Raw genomic sequence first — 9835 nt, 5'->3', positions numbered from 1 at the left:
TACCAGCATAATGTGACAAAATAATATCACCGTACAGTGACTGAATAATACCTCCATACAAAGACTGAATAATATCTCCATACAGTGACTGAATAATATCTTCATACAGTGACTGAATAATACCACCGTACAGTGACTAAATAATACCACCATACAGTGACTGAATAATACCACTATACAGAGACTACATAATACTATCATGCAGTAATTGAATAATACCACCATATAGTAACTGAATAATACCACCATATACTGACTGAATAATACCTCCATACAGTGACTATATAATACTACCATGCAGTAACTGAATAATACCACCATACAGTAACTGAATAATACCACCATACACTGACTGAATAATACCACCATACAGTGACTTTATAATACTACTACCACGCAGTAACTGAATAATACCTCCATACAGTAACTGAATAATACCACCGTACAATGACTGAATAATAATACCATACACTGACTGAATAATACTACCATACACTGACTGAATAATACTACCATACACTGACTGAATAATACCTCCATTCAGTGACTGAATAATACCTCCATTCAGTGACTGAATAATAGCTCGATACAGCTGACCTCTCTTCCAACTGTATTTGTGTCAAATTTTCTTCCACTCCTTCTTCATCCTCATCTTCTTCACTATTGAACCACAAATAAAAAAGTTACATACAAACAGGGTTATTTCTAGAAAATGTACCCACATACCTCCCCACCCGAGGAGGCATAAACAATTTTTATTAATTTGTAAGCGGTTTTCTGATAATGATCATTTATCGGCTGTCTACAGGATGTGTCGCTGCGCATGATCAACTATCTCCGGCAGCGCCATAGCAAGTGAATGGAGCAGTGGCCAAGAATGCACAGTACCGCTTCATTCACATAGGGCACTTCAGGACACCTGTTCTTGGGATAGGTGAGGGTCCCAGTGGTCGAACCACCACTGATCAGACATTTATAACCTATTCCATGGATCGGGGATAAATGATCATATTGAGAATAACCCTTTAATGCTTACTGTGACTAAATAATACCCTCATATATTAACTGAATAATACCACCATACAGTGACTAGATAATACCAGCATAATGTGACTGAATAATATCACCGTACAGTGACTGAATAATACCCTCAAACAGTAACTGAATAATACCACCATTCAGTGACTGAATAATACCACCATACAGTGACTAGATAACACCAGCATAATGTGACTGAATAATATCACCGTACAGTGACTGAATAATACTTCCATACAGTGACTAAATAATACCTCCATACAGTGACTAAATAATATCTCCATACAGTGACTGAATAATACCACCATACAGAGACTACATAATACCCTCATACAGTAACTGAATAATACCTCCATACCGTGACTGAATAATACCTCCATACAGTGACTAAATAATACCTCCATACAGTGACTAAATAATATCTCCATACAGTGACTGAATAATACCACCATACAGAGACTACATAATACCCTCATACAGTAATTGAATAATACCACCATAAAGTAACTGAATAATACCACCATACAGTGACTGAATAATAATACCTCCATATAGTGACTAAAAAATACTGCCATGCAGTAACTGAATAACACCACCATACAGTAACTGAATAACACCACCATACAGTAACTGAATAATACCACCATACACTGACTGAATAATACCTCCATACAGTGACTTTATAATACTACTACCACGCAGTAACTGAATAATACTTCCATACAGTCACTAAAATAATACTATCATGCAGTAATTGAATAATACCACCATAAAGTAACTGAATAATACCACCATACAGTGACTGAATAATAATACCTCCATATAGTGATTAAAAAATACTGCCATGCAGTAACTGAATAACACCACCATACAGTAACTGAATAATACCTCCATACAGTGACTATATAATACTACCATGCAGTAACTGAATAATACCACCATACACTGACTGAATAATACCTCCATACAGTGACTAAATAATACCACCATACAGTGACTAAATAATACCACCATACAGTGACTGAATAATACCACCATACAGTAACTGAATAATACCACCATACAATGACTGAATAATAGCTGCAGACAAAATAGACGAGGAGACAGCACTTCCAAAATATGTCAGCTTTTTAATCACCCGTGCGACGTTTCAGTCCAGCAGGACTTTTCTCAAGCATAGTGAACACAGCAGTACAGGAGTATTTAAGGACTCACAGAGTCAACAGTAATAAAAAATGTGATTAATACAAAAACAGTTTAAAAGGATCTGTGTATAATAAAGCAGTGTAATTTTAAATCACAATCAGACCACCTAGGTGCTTATGCATAGAACTATATAAGTTTTAAGGGACTGGTACATCAATAAGCAGTCCGAATAAACAAAAAATAATAATGAATAACAAACTCACCAAGTGTGTGTATAATCAAAAACGATTACAGGATATTGTATCAAGATGCCAGATGGAACTACTTCTAATGGATAACGGCGTCCTGGAAGTCCAGATATCCACGTGTATAGGTTGAATAACATTCTATACTTCCTGTATTCAAAATGTGCATACTCTCGCGAGACTATGCTAATTAGTTCCTGCACATGTGCAGTGCATCTAGTGACTGCACGGCGGCCATTTTGGAAAGTGGCAATGACGAACATTAGAGGAAAATAGGGAAAAATTGTCAGTATCATTTAAAAAGGGGGGGGGGGGAGAGAATACTCTGTAGGACAACTAGGAGTTAGGGACAATGATATACTAATCAGTATTAAATTGTAAAAAACAGCACACACATGCTAATGTATAAACATTCTGACAGGGTGTGTGTGTAAACCAATATCATTGAGTATATGTCCCACATAATCTCACAAAAAGTGTCTAATCCCACCAAAATGACAATATATATTTATATCCCTTGGCCTCATACGTATGGAAAAAATTATTATATCTAGCCACACATGTTTCACAAATATGGTCGCCACAGGAAGAAATGTATTCGCAGGATTCCGAAAACCAGAGAAAGCAGTCCATTCAACAAATCGAATCTGTAATAATAATAAAAAAAATATGTATATGTATATATAGTAATAAGACATCATTAAGAATGTGTTCAATTCACATAAAAAGAGATGATGCATAAAAAAATCAAGCAAGGTACATAAGGGAAAAATACGTTACAATATATGACATACTTAAGTGACTACACCGACTTTAAAATCAATGTTCAAACCATGTGGGGCAAGGCAATTTAACTTGAAAATCCATTCAAGTTCTCTCCGTTTGAGTCTGGAGACCCTGTCCCCACCCCTACGATGTAGGGGAATATGGTCAATGATCCAAAATTTAAGGTCGCTGACCACATGCCCCGCTGATACAAAATGTGCGGACACTGGGAGATCCAATTTTTTAGTTCTAATAGTCGATCTATGTTTATTAAGACGAGCCCGACATTCCTGGGTAGTCTCCCCCACATATAGCAACTTGCATGGACACTGTAAAACATAAATGACATGAGATGATGCACATGTCAGAAAATGTTTAATGGGGTAAGTCTTGCCATTAGTCGGATGAACCAACGTGTTCCCTTTAATCATATTATTGCAATTGACGCAATTAAGACACGGGAAACATCCCAATTTTTTGGGAGCCAGAGTCAACTGGCGGTTCATTTGAAAGGATCCGACATCAGCATGAACAAGACGATCCCTTAGATTTTTTTGTCGTCTAAATGCCATCCTAGGAGGACAACCAAATTCAGGACCAGATTTAGTAAGATTTGTAAAAATATGCCACTCCTGGCGAATAATACTAGAAACTCTATTACTAATATCTGAATATGTAGAGACAAAAGTTAATCTATCAGATGATTCTCGTCTATGTGGTATAAGCAATTCTTCCCTAGTGATGGTTTGAACTCTGTCCCTCTGTTTTTGTAAGAGGGACAAAGGATATTTACGTCTGGCAAATTTGTCACTCATTTCATCTAAACGTAGTGTAAGTTGTTGGGGTTCAGTCACTATACGTTTAACCCTTAACATCTGACTAAAAGGTAAGGACTGTACCATTCGGCGGGGATGTTGACTATCGTATCGCAATAAACTGTTGCGATCAGTCACTTTGTTGTAAAGATCAGTAATTAACTTGTCACCCTCCCTATAAACTAGGGTATCCAAAAAATGTAGGTGTGTAGTTGATGATTCCATCGTAAATTTTATGTCATCATCGATGGAATTAAGGAACCCAAAAAAGTCTTCCAATTGTGACGTATTACCGGTCCAAATCACGAACACATCGTCTATGTACCTCCACCACCTCAGAACATGGCTGAAGTGGTGGGATACATAGACGTGGCGCTCCTCGAGGGCCGCCATGAACATGTTGGCATATGTGGGAGCCACATTCGAGCCCATGGCGGTCCCCCTCCTCTGAACATAGAAGGAGTCAGCAAATAGAAAATAATTTTCTGTGAGAATCACCTCCAAGAGGTCCATCAAAAATTGTATGCCTTCAGCCGAGTGTTCTGACCTCCCCAGGGCGTCCTTCACTACACTAAGACCCCGGCTATGGTTAATGGATGTATATAAATTACAGACGTCAAAAGACACCAAAATGATCTCACTACTCAGGGAAATGTGTGTTAATTTCACTATAAAATCAGATGTATCCTGTATATATGATGACGCTGAAATGGCATACACTCTAAGTATCTTATCCAAGAATATTGCTATAGGGTTAAAGATAGAATCTCTCCCCGAAACTATAGGACGTCCTGGGGGTTTATTTAGACACTTATGGATCTTGGGAAGACAGTAGATGACAGGAGTAACTGGATGTGTAACGACAAGGAATTCTGACAACTCTTTATCAATAATCCCTACTGACAAAGCCTGTGAGAGAATATGTGTGATCCTATTTTGGATCCTGAACTTGGGGTCACCCGAGACCTTTGTGTATACATTAATGTCATGAACTTGGCCTCTGATTTCATCCAAGTATAGCGACGTATCCATGACGACCAAGGCCCCGCCTTTGTCGGCCGGTTTGATCGTCAGGGACACGTCACCAGACAGGTCCTTCAAAGCACTCAATTCGGCACTGGTTAAATTAGGGTGAAACAATGACGATTCACCCAACTCATCACGAAGTTTGTTTACTTTTTGTTTGACTATAGTTGTAAATGCATCTATAATTGGTTCACAGACATATGGTTGCCAAACTGATTTTTTAAAAAGCCCTGCTTTATTCAACGCAAATTCACATTGTGCCCCACTACCCTGAGGCATACTATGGGTGCCAAAAAAATGTTTCAATTTTATCCTGCGGAAAAAGGCATATAAATCTAGTTCTAACTGGAACCAGTCTATTTTAGACGCGGGGCAAAAAGACAGTCCCTTGTTCAACAACTTTAACTCAGTGTCGGATAGAGGACGTGAGGAGATATTTACCGCAAGTGATTCTAATTGGCTTTCTTCTCCTTGCCACGTGCCGACTGCCATTGACGTCTGGTTCTCTCCGGTCTTGGTTTTGTACCTCCTCCTATGTTTGCGCCCTTGCTTATACCACATAGACGAGAATCATCTGATAGATTAACTTTTGTCTCTACATATTCAGATATTAGTAATAGAGTTTCTAGTATTATTCGCCAGGAGTGGCATATTTTTACAAATCTTACTAAATCTGGTCCTGAATTTGGTTGTCCTCCTAGGATGGCATTTAGACGACAAAAAAATCTAAGGGATCGTCTTGTTCATGCTGATGTCGGATCCTTTCAAATGAACCGCCAGTTGACTCTGGCTCCCAAAAAATTGGGATGTTTCCCGTGTCTTAATTGCGTCAATTGCAATAATATGATTAAAGGGAACACGTTGGTTCATCCGACTAATGGCAAGACTTACCCCATTAAACATTTTCTGACATGTGCATCATCTCATGTCATTTATGTTTTACAGTGTCCATGCAAGTTGCTATATGTGGGGGAGACTACCCAGGAATGTCGGGCTCGTCTTAATAAACATAGATCGACTATTAGAACTAAAAAATTGGATCTCCCAGTGTCCGCACATTTTGTATCAGCGGGGCATGTGGTCAGCGACCTTAAATTTTGGATCATTGACCATATTCCCCTACATCGTAGGGGTGGGGACAGGGTCTCCAGACTCAAACGGAGAGAACTTGAATGGATTTTCAAGTTAAATTGCCTTGCCCCACATGGTTTGAACATTGATTTTAAAGTCGGTGTAGTCGCCTTCTATGTTCAGAGGAGGGGGACCGCCATGGGCTCGAATGTGGCTCCCACATATGCCAACATGTTCATGGCGGCCCTCGAGGAGCGCCACGTCTATGTATCCCACCACTTCAGCCATGTTCTGAGGTGGTGGAGGTACATAGACGATGTGTTCGTGATTTGGACCGGTAATACGTCACAATTGGAAGACTTTTTTGGGTTCCTTAATTCCATCGATGATGACATAAAATTTACGATGGAATCATCAACTACACACCTACATTTTTTGGATACCCTAGTTTATAGGGAGGGTGACAAGTTAATTACTGATCTTTACAACAAAGTGACTGATCGCAACAGTGTATTGCGATACGATAGTCAACATCCCCGCCGAATGGTACAGTCCTTACCTTTTAGTCAGATGTTAAGGGTTAAACGTATAGTGACTGAACCCCAACAACTTACACTACGTTTAGATGAAATGAGTGACAAATTTGCCAGACGTAAATATCCTTTGTCCCTCTTACAAAAACAGAGGGACAGAGTTCAAACCATCACTAGGGAAGAATTGCTTATACCACATAGACGAGAATCATCTGATAGATTAACTTTTGTCTCTACATATTCAGATATTAGTAATAGAGTTTCTAGTATTATTCGCCAGGAGTGGCATATTTTTACAAATCTTACTAAATCTGGTCCTGAATTTGGTTGTCCTCCTAGGATGGCATTTAGACGACAAAAAAATCTAAGGGATCGTCTTGTTCATGCTGATGTCGGATCCTTTCAAATGAACCGCCAGTTGACTCTGGCTCCCAAAAAATTGGGATGTTTCCCGTGTCTTAATTGCGTCAATTGCAATAATATGATTAAAGGGAACACGTTGGTTCATCCGACTAATGGCAAGACTTACCCCATTAAACATTTTCTGACATGTGCATCATCTCATGTCATTTATGTTTTACAGTGTCCATGCAAGTTGCTATATGTGGGGGAGACTACCCAGGAATGTCGGGCTCGTCTTAATAAACATAGATCGACTATTAGAACTAAAAAATTGGATCTCCCAGTGTCCGCACATTTTGTATCAGCGGGGCATGTGGTCAGCGACCTTAAATTTTGGATCATTGACCATATTCCCCTACATCGTAGGGGTGGGGACAGGGTCTCCAGACTCAAACGGAGAGAACTTGAATGGATTTTCAAGTTAAATTGCCTTGCCCCACATGGTTTGAACATTGATTTTAAAGTCGGTGTAGTCACTTAAGTATGTCATATATTGTAACGTATTTTTCCCTTATGTACCTTGCTTGATTTTTTTATGCATCATCTCTTTTTATGTGAATTGAACACATTCTTAATGATGTCTTATTACTATATATACATATACATATTTTTTTTTATTATTATTACAGATTCGATTTGTTGAATGGACTGCTTTCTCTGGTTTTCGGAATCCTGCGAATACATTTCTTCCTGTGGCGACCATATTTGTGAAACATGTGTGGCTAGATATAATAATTTTTTCCATACGTATGAGGCCAAGGGATATAAATATATATTGTCATTTTGGTGGGATTAGACACTTTTTGTGAGATTATGTGGGACATATACTCAATGATATTGGTTTACACACACACCCTGTCAGAATGTTTATACATTAGCATGTGTGTGCTGTTTTTTACAATTTAATACTGATTAGTATATCATTGTCCCTAACTCCTAGTTGTCCTACAGAGTATTCTCTCCCCCCCCCCCCTTTTTAAATGATACTGACAATTTTTCCCTATTTTCCTCTAATGTTCGTCATTGCCACTTTCCAAAATGGCCGCCGTGCAGTCACTAGATGCACTGCACATGTGCAGGAACTAATTAGCATAGTCTCGCGAGAGTATGCACATTTTGAATACAGGAAGTATAGAATGTTATTCAACCTATACACGTGGATATCTGGACTTCCAGGACGCCGTTATCCATTAGAAGTAGTTCCATCTGGCATCTTGATACAATATCCTGTAATCGTTTTTGATTATACACACACTTGGTGAGTTTGTTATTCATTATTATTTTTTGTTTATTCGGACTGCTTATTGATGTACCAGTCCCTTAAAACTTATATAGTTCTATGCATAAGCACCTAGGTGGTCTGATTGTGATTTAAAATTACACTGCTTTATTATACACAGATCCTTTTAAACTGTTTTTGTATTAATCACATTTTTTATTACTGTTGACTCTGTGAGTCCTTAAATACTCCTGTACTGCTGTGTTCACTATGCTTGAGAAAAGTCCTGCTGGACTGAAACGTCGCACGGGTGATTAAAAAGCTGACATATTTTGGAAGTGCTGTCTCCTCGTCTATTTTGTCTATCTGATATTGGGGACCGCGGATCCGGTCCTATTGAGGCGTGCACCCACTTGTGGTCCAGTGCTGTGGTAATTTTCTGCTTTGAATAATAGCTGCAGACACTGACAGAATAATACCACCATACACTAAGGCCTCATTCACACGACAGGGTCCGAGTGTCGGGCGGGAAAATCGTCCCTTTTTGGCCGATTTTCCCGGCCGGTTTGCATCCGGTTTGCATCCGTTCCGGGCCGAGTTGTCGTTTTTACCGGCCGATTTGGACCCGATTTGCATCCGTTTTTTTCCCTGTCCGTTTTAAAATCGGATGAATTTCATTTACATTTTTTGCCACACACAGCCCTTTGTAGATAATGCCACAGCCCCCCTGGTAGGTAATGCCACCCAGCCCCCTGTAGGTAATGCCACACAGCCCCCTGTTGGTGATGCCACACAGCCCCCTGTTGGTGATGCCACACAGCCCTCTGTAGGTGATGCCACACAGCCCCCTGTAGGTGATGCCACACAGCCCCCTGTAGGTGATGCCACCAAGTCCCCTGTAGGTGATGCCACCAAGTCCCCTGTAGGTGATGCCACCAAGTCCCCTGTAGGTGATGCCACCCAGCCACCTGTAGGTGATGCCACCCAGCCCCCTGTAGGCGATGCCACACAGCCACCTCTAGGCGATGCCACACAGCCACCTGTAGGCGATGCCACCCTGCCCCCTGTAGGCGATGCCACCCTGCCCCCTGTAGGTGATGCCACACAGCCCCCTGCAGGCGATGCCACCCAGCCCCCTGCAGGCGATGCCACCCTGCCTCCTGTAGGCGATGCCACCCTGCCCCCTGTAGGCGATGCCACCCAGCCCCCTGTAGGCGATGCCACCCAGCCCCCTGTAGGCGATGCCACCCTGCCCCCTGTAGGTGATGCCACCCAGCCCCCTGTAGGTGGTGCCACCAAGCCCCCTGTAGGTGATGCCACCAAGCCCCCTGTAGGTGATGCCACCAAGCCCCCTGTAGGTGATGCCACCAAGTCCCCTGTAGGTGATGCCACACAGCCCCCTGTAGGTTGCACCCATCCCCCCCTTCCAGGAGAAGTCACTGACTTCAATGTCCATATATGGACAGTGGAGTCACTGACTTCTCTTGGAGAGGAATTCCCTGCCACAGGTCGGGAATTCCGCTTCAGAAGTGAGTGACGTCACTGTCCATATATGGACAGTGTAGTCACTCACTT

The 9835-nt window shown here is 41.0% G+C and overlaps 1 long non-coding RNA gene across 1 annotated transcript; it reads right to left on the bottom strand.

The window, feature by feature from the left end:
• Nucleotides 1-564: 564 nt before the first annotated feature.
• LOC142759135 (uncharacterized) lies at nucleotides 565-5560 on the bottom strand. The gene is made up of 3 exons (XR_012883085.1): nucleotides 5477-5560; nucleotides 2448-3076; nucleotides 565-660 (listed from the first exon to the last, which is right to left on the bottom strand). It is a non-coding gene; the product is annotated as an uncharacterized LOC142759135 (long non-coding RNA).
• Between the last annotated feature and the right edge of the window lie 4275 nt (nucleotides 5561-9835).

This window comes from Rhinoderma darwinii, chromosome 4 (genome assembly GCF_050947455.1).
Source record: "Rhinoderma darwinii isolate aRhiDar2 chromosome 4, aRhiDar2.hap1, whole genome shotgun sequence".
NCBI classification, from domain to species: Eukaryota; Metazoa; Chordata; class Amphibia; order Anura; family Rhinodermatidae; genus Rhinoderma; species Rhinoderma darwinii.
The sequence above is the reverse complement of the archived record's forward strand: the minus strand, read 5'-3'. Positions and strand labels throughout refer to the sequence as shown.